Here is a 21800-nt window from a genome sequence, read left to right as displayed (position 1 = left end):
TGGTCCGCAGTACTCTAAGTAGATACCCTTTCTCCCTTTCACACCCTTCTGCCCACTGCCAATAGCCTATTCAGGACGAAGAGGCCCTCTTTTGGCAATAGGCACGGCTAGACGGGACAACTGTTTGGGACGACTGACTATTGACCGCCCTCACGTCTACAGAGAATAACGTCTGCCTGGTCGTTGCTGAGATCTAGTAAAAAACACATGTGGTCCCCTCATCATTGTGTTCATCATACAACCGATCATCCAAGCCTTATGTTTATTAGTAACTCATCACTCGGAATTAAATCTCGGATTAAACAAGGCGAACACATAACCTACGAATCAAACCAAATCGCAAAAGAAACCCTTTGAGAAGGCCTAGAGAATTGAATTACCTCTCGCAGGTATGAGCTAAGAAGAAAGTGACTCTGAGTAATAGTTAGAGCCAGCGGTAATATTAAGTAAGAGTAAAACTTGGCGGACTCGAAAACGTGCTTATCAACAAAGCCTGTACCCATACAGGTCGAAATTGATCGATATTGATCTTCTAAATTTTCTTCACTTTGTACTCGTGGTCCGGTGCACGTACACATCATTTTTTTTTTTTATTATTATTATTATTATGATTGTCATTATAGATCCTTACCATTACTGGCTTGATAATCTGTTTTTCTTTTAACCTTCATTTTTACCCTCTGCCATCAAAACGGCGGTCTGCGTCAGGTGACAAAACACGTCCTCATTTTATCTGTGTTAACCGTCTCAGCATAGATATTCCTTCCTGCACTATATTTGGTTGAAGAATAAATTGGTTAGTAACTGTCATCCAGATATTGTGCTAACGTGTTGTGTGGCGCAGTGTTGGACAAAGTGTACACAAATAGACAGTTTGAATTCCCGCGGGTGTGACCTTTTCATAGGTTGCCTGTCGTCTTCCAGGTCGCTTCTCCGGTCTTTCGTGCTCGACTATGCTGTGGCTGTGTGGCCTTTCTACTCTGAAGCTACTCACAACGGAGTGCCTATGGCGTTCCGTAGGCACCCTATTGTGAGTGACATGTCGCACAGGTCGAGTTCACTGTCGATGAAATTAGGAGCGGTAGTCGGCGGCAGTAGCAGTGCTAGAGAAAATAGAAGGATCCATCTCAATTTAGGTCGACGAGCTTTCCTTGCTGACTACCTTCACGTCAGTAGCGATTCCTACATACGATTTGCCATGTTATTTCTCTTTTTCTTTGATGTTTTTGATGTCCTTTCAGGGCGACTGTTCACTGGTTTTCTTTTTCTCTTCATGTTTATTTTCCTTTTTCCAGCTTGATTCGAATGTTTACGCCTATCCAGAAGTTGAGGCTAAATCTCCTTGACCGGCTCATTTGTAGAAGTTAGCTGTTTCCGTTCATAAAATTAATCCTTCCTTGTGTGTTTGTTATAGAATGTTACATTAATTTAATTAACTAAGCAGTAAATATGTGCTTGAACTCAGCCTTCTTGCTGTATGCTGTCTCCTCCTTCGGACCTATCCTTTCAACTCTCTCTCGACGTATCGCGGCTTGAGGTCATCCAGTGTTACATCCGCATTTATCACTCACTCAACCCATGATGGTGGGTAAATTGGTTTCCACCGCTGCCCTGTGATTCCGAGTTGAAAACATTGTGAATATGCCAGATTACTTCTAGTTATAAATGGTCAGTTCGGTAGCGGCTTAGCCAAATATCTATTATAGTGTATACGGTGATTGAGCTATTGATTTTTTGACGTTGGTGACACAGACCCCAGTGCTTCTTAACAAGGCACGTACGAACGACGAGTCGTTTCATGTCTCAAACTACAAATTGAATGAATGAATTCATTGTTCGAACTCGCGTCGTGTTCCATTAAAACATCCTCTCCTGCAAGGGTCAACTCCCCCTGCTGAGGAGATGCTCGGCCGAAAATGCGATTCGGACACAGCCATGTCCGTTCCAAAAATCTATTAATTCCACCGTCAGAAGGATAAATGAATAAAAAAAACGAACAAAACAGGATGAAGACGACGAAGCAACAATAACAACTGATCAGTCGGAGGGTAAGAGATGAGGGCAGTCTAGGGGTAACATAGGATGGCATGAGGCGCTCGCTTGTCAGTGCCATCGATGATGGGTGTTACAGGAGGGAGTTGGGAAATGAGGCAATACGATTTGGCGCAAGGACTCCCCCATCGTTAGATGACACGGACGAAAAGCTATAGCTGTTATGTGTGTGCTCAGCTTCCGCATGTGTCCACAAGTACTTGCCGACGACCAGGCTACGCCCAAAGTAGTGTGGTATAATATATATACCGCGGGGACGATAGTGCGCAAGCGAGTGACTAGTTGGCCAGTAGAATAGGTCCACAGCTAGGATTATCTATTGATCTTCGAAGGGAAGGCCTACTTCCCTACATCGAAGATGGCTGATCCACATATAATACCTATTTTACTATCCATGCAATATACCTTCTTCTACCAAACTTGCGGTTCCTGTAGGTGGCCTTATCTAAACATTTGGTATTTTGAATATTAAATTTATTAGCCGTTGCGATCCGTGTACGTCTTCTAACTACGCACTTGGTTAACAACTGCCGAAAAATGCCACAGAGTAATTATTGAGAAAATAGTAATAGCGGCTACCGTGAACCGTCGTCTCCCTACGTTTTGCCATATTCTGCTAAAAAAAAATATATATTATTACAAAATTTACGCGTTGTACAAAAATATCCATATGACTGCAATGCAGCATTCATATCGGGAGTTTTTTTCGATTTGAAACGCCTGTCCTACTTTGTATCAGTTATTGGCGTGCCTGAGCCTTACTTTGAGACTTCTATTTTAATCGTCTGAAGATGACGTCATTGCGGCCATCGCGTCTATAATGCTGATACGACGTAGACATTATAATGCAGGTAATAATAACGATAAGAAAACCGCAAGGGTGCAATAGTCATGCCGGTAACCTATTGGCTGGAACTGGCAGGGGCATCCAGATCTATCTATACGGCTGGCGCGATCGAGAGTAAGCGGTGAGCGGGCGAGCGAGCCAGCGAATCAGTGCCACCGTAGTGACCCGTACCGGCTTCTGACTCTTGTTCTGCACTATCCTATCTCTTCCTTTCCTGGCCATCCCTGGTTTTCAAGTCCACCATCACACGTTGTCAGCTCGGCGTTGCCATTGTCCACGTCCCCATGCCCGCGTTCTAGCGGAAAACTGTCGTCAAACAGGATTGTAAAACTCACCCACAATCTCCACTGGGTTGCTACTTCAAGAGGGAAATAAATATGGTGATTATATGAACAAACCAGGGGGACTGCGATCATGTGAAATGAGATCGGTAGCCATATGTGGCAAGCCATTTGTGGGGGACAAGACGCTCCTCTATCGAGGAGCGAATTGGAGAGTATTGGCTACTCTAGGATCGTGTGGGAGAATTCGCGAATGCCAACACAAAAGGCCATGAGTCTGGTGGTAGCCTGATAGACCTGTTTCTTTGCGTCGACGGGGCTGGCTGAAGCGAAATATGCCTGTTATTTGCGCTGATTTGCGTTTCACAAATAAAATTAATATCCAACTGTGATCAGTCTCTGGATTCTATCAAATATGGCTTCTCGAGCATACGCATATACAAGTTATTATCATCACTAGCGGATTGCAGCGGCTTTCAAGGTAGATAGTTATTTTGTACATTATCCTTTCTTTTCTTTTTTTTTTTTTTTTTTTTACCGAAATCGCAAGTGAGGTGTTACTTACAAAAGGAACTGTTTATCCCATCCGAGCGCAGACTATTTGTTCAGATCTTACCCGAATGGTTCGTTGCGTTGACAAACACATTCTTTGTAAATACCGCTTTGTTTCTACCTCCAAAACAACGCAAGTCGAAACATAACGGTTGCAGTAGTGAAAACAAATTGGTGAAAATAGAAGTTTATTTTGAGGTAATTATTGTTGCGGAGAGGAATTTCAGCGTAGGGCAAAAAAAGAAAGCAGAGTTCTTATTACTGTAAATCACCAGCAACGTTTGATCGTAACTTTAAACCTAGAAATAACAGTTGGAAGTGGGACACGTTTCAAAATCTGGATCATTTCAGGCTTAATTATCCAAATCGATTTCCACGCACGATTTAAACACATGGAAAAGCTATTAGCTACATGATATTAGGTCGTGGGAGAATCTATGAAACATTTTTGCGGCTCTATCGTTGATAAGTAACGCTATCAATAGAAAAGAAATTATTACCTTTGACCATCGTTACCAAACAACAATCAACAGCTTCACTCTAGATACTACGTACAAACATAGAGATGATTCTTGGTGCTGTTGAAGAAAAAAAAACCATTATACTTTAGTGATCCGTCCGTTATTTCAATGGAGCTTTTATCAGTGGAAGGGTCGAGTTCTTTTTTGTGCATTTCGAGACAACGGTTTAATTCGACCTTTATCTCGCGTATTCGGCCGTATCGCGATGCCGCTTTCCTCCTTCTATGCGTACCAGAATAGCTTGGGGCTGTGTAACAGGTTAACACCAGATAGCAATGATCTCTGTCGTGGTTATGAACTAACCGCGGAGGCAGCGTCAAGCGTAACGTTTTATTTCGTATAGCCGGTGCTGTACATGTTTTTTCCGTGTGCTTCTTTCGTGCGGAGCGCATCGTACGACCTGACGCCTAGCTGGCGTCTTTCACGTTCATATAATTATGGTCTACTAGCACATTCGTAATAGACGCTAATCCAATTTCAAATCACTCACCTTCAAGTTATTGCCGTAGATCAATTACCAGCATCGTAAATTTTACTACGTGAGAATCACTACCGCAAAACTATTTGCCCATCGTGAGACAAATCGAATTTTCCTCAGTCTGAAGAACGGGGAAGATATGACATAATTCGGTGAGTGATCAATAGGGGAAGCATAGAAATACGCACATCTATAGTAAACTTTGAAGTAAATAATAGAGCTTTTGTCACTCGATTGCTTCGCCTATACGTTCGTCAATTCTGTAGCTTAATCCAGTCCGTCTTACTGATCTTCTAGTCCAGCTTGAAGGAATCCGGCCATTTCCACTTCACCTATTGGGGCATTATAACAAGTCGTGTGACCCCGCTGTTTGGGGTGTTTTCTTTGCCACATAGACAGAATCGTTGAACTCCTTATCAGTAGATCGGAGCATTGCATAAATCCTGAATCGTTCTTGTCTCTTAACGATATTATTACTATTGTGTTCGTTGTTATTGCAGGTGCCAATTTTTGCCAAAAAAATGGCCTTATTAGGCTTCTTAAGTAAGATAGCTAAACGATTCGATGACCAGAATTACGCAACTACGCATGTTACCGGATAGTAGGACATGCGCACCTTTAGCGCACAAGCACTCACGGTCTATTCGTAACTTACTGCGTAACATACGGATTGATCGAGGTACCCTTTACTGAACTTTTCGATCGAATCAGTTGAACAGAAGCGCTTTGCTACGCCACCGACTAACTGTAGCATTACGGTATAAAATCTACGTAATTGTTCCATGAAATCGCAAAGTAGCCGCACTGATAAATACGAGCTGGCAATCTCTCTGACCACGTCGGCTCACGTAATCCTTGCGTGATGTCTGTTGCTCATAAGAGCCGGCCTAATCCAGCGCTCTATAGCTGACAAGAAACGAAAGCCGTTATTGGACTAACCCAAGTTTGTCGTCAGCTTCACGCCTCCGTAACAGTGCGTTTACCATAATACGATAATCATTGGGCCCGCTTCGACGTCTAGATCTTGGCGGCAATTTTGAATCCAGTTGTTTGACATCGGCCTCGATAGTCAACTATCAGAATGAGTTTACTGTAAAATGATTTTTCCAGATCGTCTTCCAGCACCTAGCGATAACGCGTCTATGATTGATGGATTGCAAAGACTATGTATTTTGATCGCGCCTTTAAGCTGTTTACAAACCTCATCAAAATCTGTCAAGTTAAGATGTATTTGACATAGAATTTAGTTAGAAACTGACTATTATTATTAAGTAAATAGAGCCTTTCCAGGACCTGCGCTCCTCCCTATGTTTCGCTAGTTCTTCTGGTCCGTTTTTAGTTTAGTGTTTTATTATCATGACGCCTTTGTGGGTAAGCCGAAAGCGATAAAAGCGGCGATAATGCAACGGTACAGCACCGCCCGTTGTAGGATTGCTATTGTTAAGTAGACAAACAACAACGACACCGATAACAATAACGATAAAGCCGATAACAACGATTATAGCGATAGCAAGGAAAATAGCACAATCACATTGTTGGTTTGTTAATAGTGTTGTTGTTGTTGTTGTTAATCTGTTGTGTACGGCTGTGACAACTGCCGCCTTTATTCTTCTGCCCTCCCTTTATTCTCCGTCGTTAGTGAATACCTCAGCGACTGGGCCTAAGTACGTATTAGCAACTGAGTGGCAAGAAGCGGCCGGCGTAGTTAATGCTCTGTCGCCTGCAGCCCTCTACACTTCTGATGAGAAGCGACGTCGAACGATTGAGAACGTAGCCGTGCAAAATTGAGCTAGATCCAACGAAAAAAAAAAAAAACTCGACCAGTGGCGGCAGCGGCAGCGTGACGGTGTGATGACAAGCCGATGGAGAGCGATAAACTTACTTCAAGTCGTTGCTTCTGTTAGCGTAGACAAATATGGCGGCGGTCGGATTTTTCACTTCACTCCGTTCGGTCGCTGACGTTACTTGATCTACTCCTGCTGGTGCCCTATCAGCGCTGCGAAATGGAGCTGAAAACCTTCATTCTAATAAACGACAAACCATATAGTGACGTGTTTGTCGTCAGCGTGTAACAACGCAGTTATCGGCCAAACGACAGCGACCGACGAGCACCAAACAACAACAACAACAACCACGATAATAAATTTTGCTTGAATTGTTTTTATGGCCAGTAAGACATATCGTTCTTATTTCCCTCATTCGATTCTGTCTTTGTACATTGATGTTGTCTATCAGTCGACACTTACCCCCCGCCCTGCTCGCTAGTATTATCTATCAGAATTCCCATGCCTATACGTATCCTATAGTAATCTATTCGATAAGCAACGAAGTAGGAAGACACTGGCAAACGAGACCATCGGCTGATCGGCGTCTGTGAACACCGTCCGTTCCGTTGGAGTGACGTTGGCCCCGTAGTCAATGGGCATCTTTACATCTGGTTGCGGACGACATGGAAATCAAACGAATCGAGATTAGTCATCCTCAGCAGAACGACAAATAGAAGCTTTACTTGCTAAAACAACATGCGTCATAACAGCGGGCGTTCTAGTACTTACGCCAGACGTTGTGAGTATACTAGCTCTCTGTCATTTATAATAAGCATTCAGTAGTTATAGTCAAGGTGACAATATTTCACACCTCTTACTTTTGTCCAATAGTACTACTTGATTGGCTGTTCCGTTGTTAGTAGGTGAAGGGGAAGAAGATCTTGTCCGCTGATCATCATTCCTTTATCACAGTCTAGAAAAATACGAGTTATATGTTTAACGAACACGTTCGAAATGTGCACGTTTTCTTTGGCTGTAGTTATATACTTCGACGGCAGTGGCCAGCTTAAGGCCCAATGCCTCAAGCGGAGTAAATGTGGGAGTCGCTGTCTCGCGTCTTTCGAGAAGATCCTTTCGGTCACATTTCATCGGTTGTTCTGAGACAATCGGCCGATTGACGGTGATAACGATGAAGTTAACGTTGCCGATTTCTCTTTTTTTTCTGCATACTCCTATGACATCATTAGGAACAGTATATTAAGTCCGCCCGAACCGTCTAACGTTTTCGACAGAAAATTATCTAGTCGGGGCATTTTCCGTACGTTTGCTTAGCTGTTCGAAACTCACGATATTTATTTCTCTACAGCAGTTCTTGCATATGTCGTTATTTACCGATGATTTATCTCCAGGCACGATGAAACGCGTCCGTCTAATTGTGTCGCAATCATTTTGCTCTCATGTTAATAGAAGGAAAACTTAACCGTATATGTAGCATTCTCAGACACGCGCCTACCAGAGACAAACAGCAAATAAAACCAATTTTGCTCTATTTCTCTCACCGATCAGAGACGACTCAATGAAATGTCAGATCCGTGTGACCGATCCGATACACGGCTGAAGTAATATCTGATCTAATTGTATTCTTCAATCATAGCTAACGAGCGAACGACAACACTGGTGTTGTTCGACCTCAGAATTCGAATTGAACACACCATATTTTTTTATAGTGCCACTCGGGAAACAAGCGTTTCATGTAACGACTATAGCGAATGTTGCGGTTAAGGGCTGAAATAGCATTTTCTGAGTTAGGCATTAAAGGCTGACCAGTGTTCCGAGGCTGAAAAACAGGCTCGAGCTCTTTGCCTGCCATTGCTGAACAGTCAAATAGATCCTGTTCCACGATGATGGTTAGGTCACTGATGACGGCGCGTCGCCCTCCATCACTACGTACTGTCGTACGTTAATGATACTTAAATGATTTCCGCTAGCTTCGATGCCGTAGCTGTTAGCCGATATTCTATTTTCGAGTTGACGTAAATGGGTGAGCGAACGGCGGGCGAGTGTGGCGGTTCGCTAGGTATTGTTGGCCATTAGTGCTAACGAACGATGCGGTCACTCCGGCGATTTTGTCAGGTACAAGATATGGGACTTTGGTCTAACGGAGCCAATCGTTCTGACCAGTGGCCAAGCAACAACAATGTCATTTAGCAATTACGCCCTGCGCGCTTATCAAATGGCCGGTCGTATTCTTATCGTCCGACCCTCAACTTCGGCTATTGATCGTCAGCAGCTGATTAGTGACTGCCGGACCCCTCTTATGTTCTCATTGTAGAAGAAGATGCGGCGATGGAAGCACCCAATGAGCGGCAAGAACAACACAACTACCTACTACCAATAAGTTTTGTTTGTTTTTTGTTGACCTGCACACTTTGAAGATCCCCTCGAAACGCTTGTTGATCGCACGACAAGGTATAATGCTTTGCAATTATTAATCAATATAAGAAGAAGGTCGTCGTTGATCATATCGCTGTTTGCCAAATGCTAGCGAACGACAAGCAGGAATTGCCGTTCACTAAATAGACATGTTCAATGTATGTCTTTTTTTTCTTGTTTTTTCCTTTTTGAACGCCGAGTAATGATCTGGGGAGGCACGTTCGTGCAGTTTTCATCCATCAGGGCTCCGGTGTTTGTCGGCCATTTGGAGAATCGGTCCCGAGGAGTTTGCGATTTGCCCGTGTGCGAACTAAGCATTTCAGAACCAAGACTTCGCGAAATAAACGAAAGGCCAAACGAGTCGCCGGACTCCGTGGCCAGTTTCGGCTGACGCTGCAGAATTGGCTGTATATAGGACTTGTAATAGTACGTAGTAACAGTAATATAATGACTTGATGAATAGATTGATAGACGGACTTATGCGTGCCCCTCGTGAGCTCCCGTCTTTGCGCCGTTTGGCTATTAACTGTTGGCCTAGATGGCCCTGGGACAGAAGAATACAATCAAGTGGAATGGAATAGTAAGAGTGTGGATGCAAGCACGAGCATGTTTAAAAATCAAATAAAATTCATACAATGGCCTAGACATTGTTGCGCACAATGTATCTAGTCTTTCTGTTTCCTTGTTCCTAAAACCTTTGTATTAGTTCAACCGTTGAGCAAATACTTTACACGTAGGAATGGCTATGGATATGCAGATAGACACGACAAACGTTATGAACTCACAAAGTTCTTTTCCCTGGCTAATTTGGCGATCGCTAGCGACTGCAACACTCTTCAACAACCATGGTGCAGTACACATTGGCAGCGTTGGTGTTGCTGTCGCTATCTGTTTCCCTGCCCTCGCGCACCGCTCGCTCAGATCCCCCTCTTTTTCCTTTCCTGGTCCATCTAGCCCATTTGGAAGTTGCCCGAGGGCGGACGAGTCGTTGTGGTGTGCTTGGGCCGCGTCGTTCTTGTCTCTTCCTTCTTCGTCTTGTTCGTCTCAGTCATAGAACGACACACGCTGCCAACTCGCAGCACAGTGAGATAGTAGCGAGCCGCAAAAGCAGCCGCGGCAACTGCACTGGTAGTCGCAGCCAAGAGCAGTATAAGAAGAACAGTTCTCTTTTAACATCGTTGCGTGGAGCCGGCTAATGGGAAGGAGGCTTACTGAATGTAGAGATGTGCTCTGATAGTATATGAAGAGTTAAGATGAATACGCCCTGGAAATTAGAGCTACGTCTAAGTTGCTTGCGTTGATGTAACGCGTTCTCTTTCAAACTCCAACACCAGAACAGTTTTTGGTTTGTTTCTTGATTGATATGACGAAAGACACAGCATATAAGAACTACAGATGTAAATTCGGGTCGATGTTGGTGCTATGTGCCGCGGGATAGACACAGGAGGCATGAATAGCATAGTTACCGCTTGAACTCCACTGGGTTGGCTGGTTTGAGATGTTATTGTAGCTTCGGGATACGCGCAGTCGCGAGCAGGACGAAGCGACGGTGATTGGGTCGGGTACACCCGTGTTGGTCGTGGTGATGTTGGGGTGATGGAGGGGTGCAGAGCGCCGGGGGAACATACGGGGGTAAACACACCGCTGAATGGCAGCCGCCGCCAGCAGTTCAGTGCTACAAGCATCGTGGTCAGTGCCGCCAAGAACACTCAGCTACTGCGAGAACGGTCAGACCGAACGATTCCCCTCTTACACTAACACATACACTAGCTTTTGTACAGCAGCACAGACTACCAGCCTTAGCCACTCAGAAGCGTTATGGGGGGTGCTAGAAGGCGATGGGTGCCGGTCGCTGGCGTAGCAGCAGCTGGAGTGGGCATCGTGCTCTTCTTTGGTTCTCTCGTTCAACAGAGAGTCGGCAACCGCCCCTCAAGCAGGAAGAAGGAGGTATGAGACGACGACGCACAGACAGACCGACGGAGAGGGACAGCCAGACACCGACATTGGGAGGGAGAACGAAAGTAGAAGGCGAAAAAGGAGGAGAATGAAGAGGGGAACTGCAATAGCCGCAGCTACAATGGCTCATCCTGTGGGAGCAAGTGCACCCCACTACGATCACCAGCGTCGAAGTCAGCCACCAAGGAACAGGGAAGCTGCGACACAAGGCTGGGGTACTGCTACGAGGGTAGTTTCTGTGATGGTAAGTGCTGGTTAGCGGGTTCCATCTCAAAGAAGAAAGGAGAAGTTTGCCTCAGAGTGGGAAGAACGGTCATGGCCCTTGAAACTAAGCAATAGACTGCATACTCTACACATAGCATGCGTTGTGTGTGTATGTGTGTTTAAGCCCTATAGCTATACAGACCAGATGATAGGCTACCATACAGGGAAGCGGAATGACGGCAGAGCTTGCAGAAGGGTCGAGCTAAATGGGCTCGGCTGTAGTGGTAGTTCTAGGTGTTAAAGCCGTTTAGTTTAAAGAACAGCGAAAAAGCCTGAAGGATGCCCTAAGGCAGTTTCTATAATAGTACTAATGTACTCCAGCAAAGGCAACTTTTGTGCTCGACTGAAATAAGTTATGCTTATATGACAAACGGAACTATGCCTCAAGTTCAATAGAGCCTGCAACTTTTGTTCTTTTTAAATAAAATATTACAACTTCAGACAATTATTTGATTGCGAGTACCGCCTGCTGACACAATAGGAATTTCTTAGACGATTAATTTTAACTTCGATACACTTGAATGTTATGTAAACTGGTAGTTATGTGATTTAACTGTTTTGAATTATACATTTGATTGATAGAAATCGCACAGAACAGACTGACTCATATCTCATATGAGAGGCATGTGAAACCTCGAGTCACTCACTGCCGTATTTGTTGAATGACGCAAGTCAGTCTGAGGCGAGAACCTCAAGTCTGCTTTAAACAAGAAGTCTTTACCTAAAAGCGTTTCTTATTTCGAACATGTCACAGGCCTCCTTGCCTATTGCGGCCGTATGATCGCGTCGAAATTTTAATTTTTCAAAAAATATTTTCATCAAACCGAAATGTCTCTATCAAACCAGCAATTCTTTCATGTTTAGCTAATTCTTTTTGGCGTGTTGGACAGATGCCCCGCTGTTGACGTCAATATCGATGCCACTCGTTGAGTAAACAGTATACATCGACTAAATAATTTTAGCAGTTCCGTACAAGCCTGCGGTTCTATCTGCTGCCATCTCGCTTGCATGGTGGGTGAACGGATGTCAGTGTTCGGTGAACGTCAACGGCGTAGCTGGCGTTTTAAAGCATGCCTCAGCGGCATGGACCTCCAGACCTTCTGCCGCTCGAATGCGTTTGCCTGTTTCATCGTCATCGTAGTTGTCGTCGTCGTCGCTGTCGTACTTCGTTCGTTGGGTTCACAACATGCGGGTAGCTGGTATCGTAGCTCCCAAGCGTTCACTGTCCTGTCCTGTCCTGTACGCGCCTCCTTTCTTTCATTTACTCCGTCCCCTGCTTCGTCGATCGTTCACTCGGTCTCCCTGCTCCAAGCAGACCCCCTCACCCTCGTTCTCTTCCTCTCAGCTTCCCTGCTTTAGTCCAACCCAATTCCCGGCCAGCTCTTTTTCCCCAGCCCTCGTGCTTGCGAACCCCTCATGCCCCAATAGCCATTCCTTTCCTCTCTCGGGCCTCCTGCTAACCTCTTTCCAGTGCCAGTTTTCCTCTCCTCTCTACCCAATCCTTCTTCGACCGTCGCCACCGCCGCCAACATCCGCCACCGTTGACTCTCTCCGTATGCCCCGAGCGTCTGCCGGCCGCTCGGCCAGCCCGAGCGGCTGCCGGTGGCTCTGCCTTGTTCCCGAATGCCTTGAGCTCTCGGTGGCTTTCCTCTTAGGGGAAGGGCTTGAGGGCATGCCACAGCCCCCTCAGCAACTAACCAACCAACTTCGCATACGCTGCTCTGCAGGCTGTACCCTATACAACAACGACGACAACGCCAGCGTTGATGCGGCTGGCCTGTCTGCCTTGTTTTCTGCCCCAGGAGAGGCACACCCCACCGTGCTTTGCTTTGCCTGGCTCTATCCCTGCGCCTGACAAAACCCCCCAATGCATCCATCGTCTTCTCGACCACCTAGTCCATATACCGACCTCGCGGGCCACAGCCTGGGCCTCTGCACTATACGCCTTGTGCTTTGCCCTGCAAGAACTGGTTCAGCTCAATGTTGGCATGTTTTATATCCTCTCTACCCTCGTCCCGTGCAGCCCTACTGGCTTACCCCCGCTTTCGACTCTTAGCATTAGGGCCCGTTTTACCCGGTGCGTATTCCAACCGGCAACGACAAGGATGCATTCGGTGACCTGAGCGCCACCTAGGTGTGCTCAAAAAAGGCCCGACTGGAAGAGACAGCGAGAAGTCGTCTAGATGGCGCCACAATTCAAAAGGTAACCGGCCGTTAACGCTCCTAACCAAATACGCCAATGCCGTTGGTAATCTACTTGGTAGATCGATGGCTGAAACAGATAGGGGTCTCCTCTAGTTGCTGAAAAAGCCTGTGGACAGACTAGCATCCTGCGGACACCAACGTACCACCCATAGAGAGGCCAAATGGAAGCTCTTTCGCTAGATCCGTGGGGTGGGTTTCATCTCTGTCCAGCGGTCTCACTGGTGGTAAGGAAGGGCACGAGCGCCTTCGGGTGTCATCGAGGCCGCTACGCTCGTTTGGCTTCAAGTTGCTCTGTGGGATTATTGGTTGGTTGAGATCCATTAGCGTGTGGGCGTCTGTTGGCATTATGAAATAATTACTGCTGCTATTGTATTACGATAGCGCCTCTCTCCGATCACAATCCTAGGTGGCCATCTGACTAGAGATGATGGCGGAGAGGTTATGCAATGATTTGAGAGAACGACGTTAAATGTGATATGTAGCCTGATCTACATAGAAAAAACATTGACTCACCCGACCTACGTAGACAGTAGTATCGTAATCGGCTGGGCCCTTAAGTACCCTTCAGTTGAACGCTCGCCAAAGCGAAATGTCGAATCTAAAGTATTATTTAGTACATTTAGTATCATTTAAGGCACGTTTTACCTCGTTTATTTCGAGAAAAATTCCCCTGCAAACCAAATTCATCTCTTGATTACGAATACTGCCTGTCTTAATTTGCTATTTCGCATCACAATTTTCAAATGTTCGTATAAATAATAGAACTTAGACCTGACTGATCAATGTACCCTACACTATACGGCTTCACGGATATGGACCTTTGAGAACATCTAGGCTGAATGAATTATTATATACTAATTTATAAAAATCTATAAAAACGTATACACGCATGCATTTAGCTGTATGCAACAACGAAAAGTTAATTATTGTCTATAGTCAAAATATTAAATTTGAGTGAAGGTAAAACAGACGTGCGGTACCATTACTCTGTCTCTACACTAAGCCCATGACTTTGTCAAAAATGAGCTAGACTGTACTCGAATTATTGTCATCAAGCACACGTGGTCCTATTCTATGGTGAAGAAGCCAAGAAGAACTTTAGTCTTACATCAGTATTGTTCGCTAAAGCGTATGCAAGGCCTCTACAAGCGTTACTCAACGCCTTTATCGGTTCACTCGACGCTTATACGTGGATTCGTTTGCAGTCCAGTTTCGTGCTGGCAAGACTATTGCAAACCCAGAGCGAACGTGACTGCTGAGTGTGCCCGCTGTAAAACTGACCGGCTGTGCTTAACACGTAAGTTAAAACAAACTTATTGAAATAGACGCAGACACAACTGTCATTACGTGCGCCGACGTGCCCACAGACAAAATTAGCGAAAAAGGCAATGAGGCAGGTGCTGTCGCAAAAAAGCATTTTTGCCGATTTGATCATCACGAGGTGTTGAGAACATTAGAAGACTTGAAACGGGTCAGGACAGGCGCAATTGTCATCAGCTTTGTATTAAACCTCTCAGCGCCACTTTCACTAGTAGTAAGACGGCTTCATTGATCTCGAAACGCTTATGCGGTAATCGGCGTATCGTTTTGGTCCTTCTTTTCCGAGGCGGAAGCATAACGATTTTTGTTTAGATACATACAGGTGATAGATGAAACATACAATTCGAAAGTATCCTTTTGTTAAGGTAAAGAGCTCGTACATGCAGAAAGCGTACATTACAAAGTTAGCCTCTTGGCAAACGTCGCACAAACTGTCGTACATATGCATTTTTAAACAGGAACGCTAAACGCTAGCCTTCAGAACGACCTGCATTCATGCATGATCTGTGAAGCAGTGAGACTTTGCCTAACTTAGGTGTGTAGTGGAGGCGCATTTAGGTGGGGGCCGAAAAATGAAAATGGAAAGGTCGGTTTAACAGCAGCAGCAGCAGCAGCAGCGATGGTGGCGACCCATCAGTTCGTTTACAGCCCCCATAATCAGCATAATCATAACATCGACGAGAGGCGTTAATGGCTAAAACGTGTCCCCGCTAAACGTTATTCGTTAGGTCCACACTCAAGTATATGCCAAACGAACTCGTCCAGTTTGTCATTTTGGCCATTGCCCCAGCGTCACCCCGGTGGGAAAACGACCCGATTAGCCAATGATATCAGCTATAAAATGCCGTTCCGCTTTAACGAGGAGATAAGATAGGTACGGCCTAAGCAAGCTAAATAGCTTCAGGTGAAAGCGATGAACCTGTCGGACATAAAATCGAAAGGCGTAGTAATAGTAATGTGCACCTCGTCGAGGTACCTTTAACTACTTGATATGAAACATCAGCAGCTCCAATCTTTTGCTGAATGATCTGGACCTCGAAATATCAAATCGAACGAAGTAACCTATGATGAAACACTGCGACGGAATACTTTCGATTGTAATGTCCAGCGTTTAACAGCAGATTGCCGACCCTCTAAACTACCAATGGAACCTGTAGTAATCGATAGAAGTACGGCTAAGGAGGCCTGTGTTTGCAATTTTCGCCTCTAGTATCGCTCCGCCGCTAAAAGCGAGGAATTGTCGTTGATGCCGAAAGCCTCGTCTAGCTAGTTTCCATCTTCTTTAAACGTGACAGTAATATTGATCTTTGCCTTCCAAAATGTCTTCTGGCAGCATCATCGCGCCTTAACATATTTTCACTACAAACACGCCCTGTTAGTTGAATAGGAGCGGTCTTCTAGCTTAGTTAATTAACTTAATTTTATAAAGGATCCTACAATGACGATTAATCAAACCGCTGAGGGGCTTCATTTGAAATCACAACAAATAGAAAACTATTCTTTTTTTCATGATAGGCCGTTAAGTCAGCTAAGAAAATATCGCAGCTATATGCATTGCCCTACGTCAGCCATCGTCAAGCAGGTACTTATCAGTTCTTCCTACATATTTATCATCCCAAACGACGAAACATTTACGTAAGATAATTGTTACAGATATAATAACAAACACGCGCGCCAGTTCGTACAAGAGCAAATACTCTTAATCAGTTTCTTAGTACCTGTCACTGCCTTGCGTATAATTCTATTTCAGTCAGGGTATGTCTTGTTGACCGGTCACTCGCGCAGGTAGAAGTGACTACAACTGAATAAGAATTGTATCTGGTAGCGTATGCCCGAGGTATCGTTTGTGTAAAAGTTTACACACACACACAGACAGACACACACACACAGCGTTTCAATTGGGAGAATATTGTTTATCAGAGACCGTACCGAGCTATGATGTCTAGATAGCATTAGATACAAGCCAATTTGTTGTTAGCGACGCATGGCTAATTTGAACATTGAGGGACTTTTATGTTGCAAGACCCAGATGACTTGCTGACAGGTCCTGATCACGAAGAGATAGTGAGGAGTGCATCTGTGTTAGAAAAGGATGCCGTTTTACGCGGTCCTAGCATCTTCTACAGTTATGCATAGGGTAGAACATCATGTTGATGGAGCACTTCGATACCCAACAACATGGACAATTGCGTTGTTAGTCGAAGGAAGGCTGATGTCTTTGGGCCAAAAAAACGTGACGTATCCTCAATAGAAATTAGAATTGTTGGAGAAGAAGCTACGAAGCCTCGTGAAAAGCTGCAGTTAAATTAAGCCAACTTACTTTGTGAGCTTGTCCCATTTACTGTGCGCGAGCAATGCCGTACGGGATTGTCATCTTGAGCTCTGTGCTTGATACTAAAAAGACCATTGGCTGTCCAGAAATCATTCAGAGGGGACGTCGACGTTTACAAAAACTATTTGGACAGGTGCATATGCAAAACGACTATGGGGAGCTTTGCTATAGTATTGAGAGACATAGGCGAAACTCAGCGAGAGTCTACTTTAAAAACTAGAAAAATCTCGCCTCATTTGCGGCTCCCAGTTAAATATTCCCCACGAATGGTAAGGGGGTGAAGATATTAGTGCTCGAAAATAAATTCGCACTTTTCAAGGGCGGTGTACATGTGTACATGGGGCTTGATATGACGGCATCAATTAATCATACGTTGCACCCATGCAAAATGAACATTAACGGCAATAGTAGCATTGACTATATTCAACTACAGGAAAGCTTCTATGCATTATTATTGGAATAAAAGACTTACGACGAAGTGTATAATTAAGCCCGGCCTATGTACACCTTAATTATACGCTGATGATTGTACTTGCGACTAGGGGGATTCACCTGTCTAAGCAACGATATATCGTACAAATTTAGCCTAAAAGCAAATTGCCATGTGGCCTACTTGTGTGTTGGTTTCTACAGCGAAAATATTGCTAGAAAGGCAGAAAAAAAAAAGCTGTGACTGCTATAGATAGGTGTATCCGACACCGCTCGATCTACGCTCGTGTACTCACAAATTCGGCGCTTACCCGGTCATAGGAACCACGTACTTCGCCAGCGTAGGACGACATCTTAGACATACCCCTCCTTTTTGGCCTTTAGTTCCTTCATGCCCCACATGTGGCCCCATAACCGACATTACTGTATCGCCTTGATATGTGCAACCTTCCCGTGTGTCACCATTGTACGTTAAACTAGCTTTGGGTAGCCTTAGCTCTATTGCTTATCATCTGTTGGTCAGGAGGGAAGACTGGTGTGGTGACCGGTCGATTCGTTGCCTGCGCGTCCTCCATCTTACCACTCTTTGCATAGTTATCGGTCATTGCCTAGGGTCCATTGCTGGCCGATGTCCACAAGGCTCGCATGTCGCGTATGACGCCACATGACATACAGCTGGTCGCAAATTCTTGCACTTCTGCTTTCTCTTTCATTCTCATCGCTTTTTTTTTTAACCCCTTTTTACCCGCTTTCATCTCTCCTTTGCCTCGTACCCTAGCTGGACCCGGCACGTGTCTACATTTCCCAGTACTGACGTGTCATTTGATGGCCTATCGCTGTCCTTACCACAGCATGTACAGGTCAGTATGTATTTGCGGATCTGTCCGTCTTTGCATACGGATCTTTTCCCGCTTCTTCTGTTCACCATGCTACTCGTTTGCCCTCCTCGGAATGACTATACATTCCCACCAAATCCTGATTTCATTTCTATGAAGCATCTATGTCATTTGTGCCGTTCCGTCTTTTGCCGCTCGTTACCAGAACGGATATCTGAAGAGAAACATATCAATCGGGTCTCTCCGTAGTCAGATCATAGTAATTTGAGTGAAATCGTGGACGTAGAGCCCGCGAAGGTGGCGAAGCAAAAGCAGCGAATGGAAGATTGAAAAGAAACTCGCCTCTTCACATTACACCCCATAGCTAGCCCTAATATGTATAGATGGCCGAATCTGAACAAAGGACGTGGTGCCAGCCATTGCAAGTGGTATTAGCTCAACGCAAGCGACTCATCAGGGCAGTATCAATTAGCTATCGGCTGGTTTCTTGCTTTTTGCTCGTATTCAGCTCTGTTTCCATAGTTTATCTGTTGACCACTACTCTGGCGCCTCGCAGAATACAACAGATCATACACGACACCGACCATCGACCCCTGCCTGATGAGAGCCATCTACAGTATTTCGAGACTATAAATGAGTTTCGATTTGGCACTGTCAGGGGGCGCCTTCGTCGACCCGAAGCTGAAACTTGGTCCCTGCTGAAGTAGCCTCTCGTGTAGTGGCTGCTCAACGCAGACTCGCCTCGAACTGCCGAAAGAGGTAGAAAGAGTACTAGGGGAATACCAGGATGTGCTGCGTTGTATGCTAGCGGCAGCGCTGCCCTGCAACTTGACGAAACAAGACTTCGACTGTTCGCAGGTCGGCTGTAGCGCACAACTAAGCAGAGGTCGCCGTCATCATCGTCGTCGTCCAGGCAGTGCTGCTGGGGGCAAGGGAAAGGGGGTTAGGGGTGTTGTTATCGCCTTGGCAGGAGGGAGCTTCTACCAAGGTGGAGGCGGCTGCTAGTGCTCTGTCCCGTCTGTCTGTCTGCGTAAGAGGCTGGTGGGTGATTGCGACTGGGTTGCCTGCTGAGCTGGGCAGGATGAAGTGGTTTGGGTTGGCCTGGGCCTGGTTGGGCGGCGGTCGAGTGAACTGGGGGAGTACGGCAGCGGCGGCAGCGGCACGCCGGTGGAGTGGGCGGCGAGAATGGAGAAACGCAAGACCGGGCATGCGAGAAGGAGAACGAGCGAGAAAAAACGATGAAGCCAGCCGAGTGGTGAGTACATGCAATGCTCCGTGGAATTTGTATAATTGGCTCATGTAAGCAGTAGTGTAGCAGGGCTGGCGGTAACGATAGAAAAGCATTACGTCGCTGGTAGAAGAGATAGGCCGAGCCCTCAGGCACTCGACATTGCCAGTGGTAACACAGCTAGGGATAAGCAAGCTGCTGGCTCAAGTTTTTCGTGTGCTAAGAATCTAGCCACCTCCCAGCTTGCCCCAGCTACAGCAGTTCCACTACTCGGGGGTTGTAGAGAGGCAGAGAGGGCGAGCTGCACGGGGCTCGAGACGTTGAGCTGTGCCTCAGTGTCTGCGCTCGGCCACCAGAACAGCAAAGTAGGTGGTAGGACGGGGGAAGCGATGATCGGGCACTGCAGCCAGCAGTAGCAGCAGCAGTTGCCGTTCTGGTCGAGGCAGTCAGCTGGGAGTAATGTAGCGAGCGTCCCCCCGCCCCCAATCCCACCCCCCAAGCACTTCTACATTGGGGCTCCTTGCTGGCTCACTAACTGGCCGAAGAAGCTATGCGCTTAATATTTGTGCCGAAGCACACTACAAAGTTCTGCAACGAGGTCAGGCACCGGGCGAGGTTGCCGACGCTCGTAGTTCGTTCACTTCCAGTGTCCAACAACTCTTAGACAGACAGGCCGAAGAGAAGAGGCGAAGGAAACGACCGCCAGCGACTGGGTAAGTGAGAGACAGGCCATGGACTTCAATAAGCCGTCCGGGAGAATTGAGCTGCCCGCACCAGCTGACGCTGCTTATGGGCTGCGATAGCCCCCAGTCACAAAGCTGTTCCTGATTTGCTCAATGGCAGGATGGCAGAATAGAGAATAGAAAGGCACTAGGCTTGATGATGGACATGATGGGGAGAATGCCCCAGAGGGGGACAGAAAGCAGCGAAGCGAGCTTGATACCAAGATCGCGAAATCTCATAAGTTCAAAGCAGTCCCATCCGTTTATATCCGAGGCCGGATTAATAATTTCGTCGCCCATTCGATGAAGCGTGCTTTAACCAGTAAGTACCGCGAGCATTCCAAGCTGGAGATGAATGCCACGTTTCCAACATGTTCATGGTTTATGCGCATACTTCATTTCATATGTACGAGATAGGCTAGATCGAGTCCCAGTACAAATTATTTCTCTGATGTGTCTGAGCAGAAAGCTGTCCTGCTGTCTAATTCGGCAGCAGGCACTTATACATCAGTAGAACGTTAATACATGACATCGTACAACCTTAAGATAACGCATTCTTTCCTTTCGATGCTGGTTAAAATGTCACTTAGAACGGCCCAGCAAGAAGCAACGGCTGCATTGAGGACGGAAACTATTTCATGCGTTTGTGCACTCTTCTCAGTTTATATATAGTACTAACTGAACTTATTAGTATTAAAATAACACTTTTTTGGTTTGTCCAATTCTACTTTCAGCACACAATTGAGAAGCAGAGCCTTTACCTAAATCCTTTACTATTAGAATAACTCAAAAAGGCCATCGTCTAAGTATTCCTACAATAGATGTCGTTTTATCATGTCTAACACTGCTTATGTTTGACTATAGTAAAGATATGGGAAAGAATAGATTATGGCTAAATCAACCAGATTCAAAGGAGCCAACGTGATCTACCGTATTATTGTTATCTAGAGTCTGGCAGTGCCATCCTAAGATGAGATTAAACTGGCAGTCGACCTCTTTGTTACGAAACGGCAGCCCGCCAGAGGCAAAAATCGCCACATGCGGCAAGATGATATCGACTATCCTTTCAGCAAAAATAACCGAAACCAACCGCGAGATTTTATTTGCAACCATCCGCAGATAGGCAATGGAACGCATTCAAGTCGTGCGTATTACATCGACTTGTTTACCGGCGCAATAAATAACGACGATCGATTTTTTTTTTTACCAGTCAATAAACGATCACGCTCGGGACTCTTGTATGGGATCAGTGCTACGTCCTATGTTGCTCTATCAGATCCTGTCGCTTTGCAGAACCAGTCGAGGCAGATTCTGATTAGTTCAAACATGCACAGTTTCCGCTCAGTTGTCCTAACTCTTCTAAACTCTACGGCTCAACCTGTTTTACTTTACTGTTGAAGGGGCAGTTGAGCAACACCTTGTTGAAGGCCTAGACAGGGGTGCGAGACGAGGATCTATGCCTTTAATGCTAGTAGCACGGGGACCGACAGAGCGTGCACTTTATGCCCAGTCTTCCACGACTCGCAGTTTCTGATCCGACCTCGATCAGGACGAACAGTCGGCTACAAGCATTCAAGC

The 21800-nt window shown here is 45.7% G+C and overlaps 1 protein-coding gene across 4 annotated transcripts in view; it reads right to left on the bottom strand.

Moving 5' to 3' along the window:
• Window positions 1–21800, bottom strand: part of LOC147754158 (uncharacterized) — a 50254-nt gene that overhangs the window by 7311 nt on the left and 21143 nt on the right. Inside the window, exons 2-3 of one of the 4 annotated variants that reach the window (XR_015316417.1) lie at window positions 13869–13953; window positions 3670–7165 (exon numbers count right to left, since the gene is read on the bottom strand). The exons of 1 other annotated variant lie outside the window; for it this stretch is intronic. The gene's annotated coding sequence lies outside the window, so the exon portion shown is untranslated. Of the gene's footprint in view, window positions 1–3669; window positions 7166–13868; window positions 13954–17747; window positions 19208–21800 lie in introns of those variants that run through there. 2 more of the 4 variants (XR_015316419.1, XR_015316418.1) reach the window with 2 other exon arrangements.

The sequence above is a fragment of the Varroa destructor genome, unplaced genomic scaffold, assembly GCF_002443255.2.
Source record: "Varroa destructor unplaced genomic scaffold, Vdes_3.0 BEIS01000007.1, whole genome shotgun sequence".
NCBI lineage: Eukaryota > Metazoa > Arthropoda > Arachnida > Mesostigmata > Varroidae > Varroa > Varroa destructor.
This window is presented reverse-complemented; position numbering and strand designations above follow the sequence as displayed.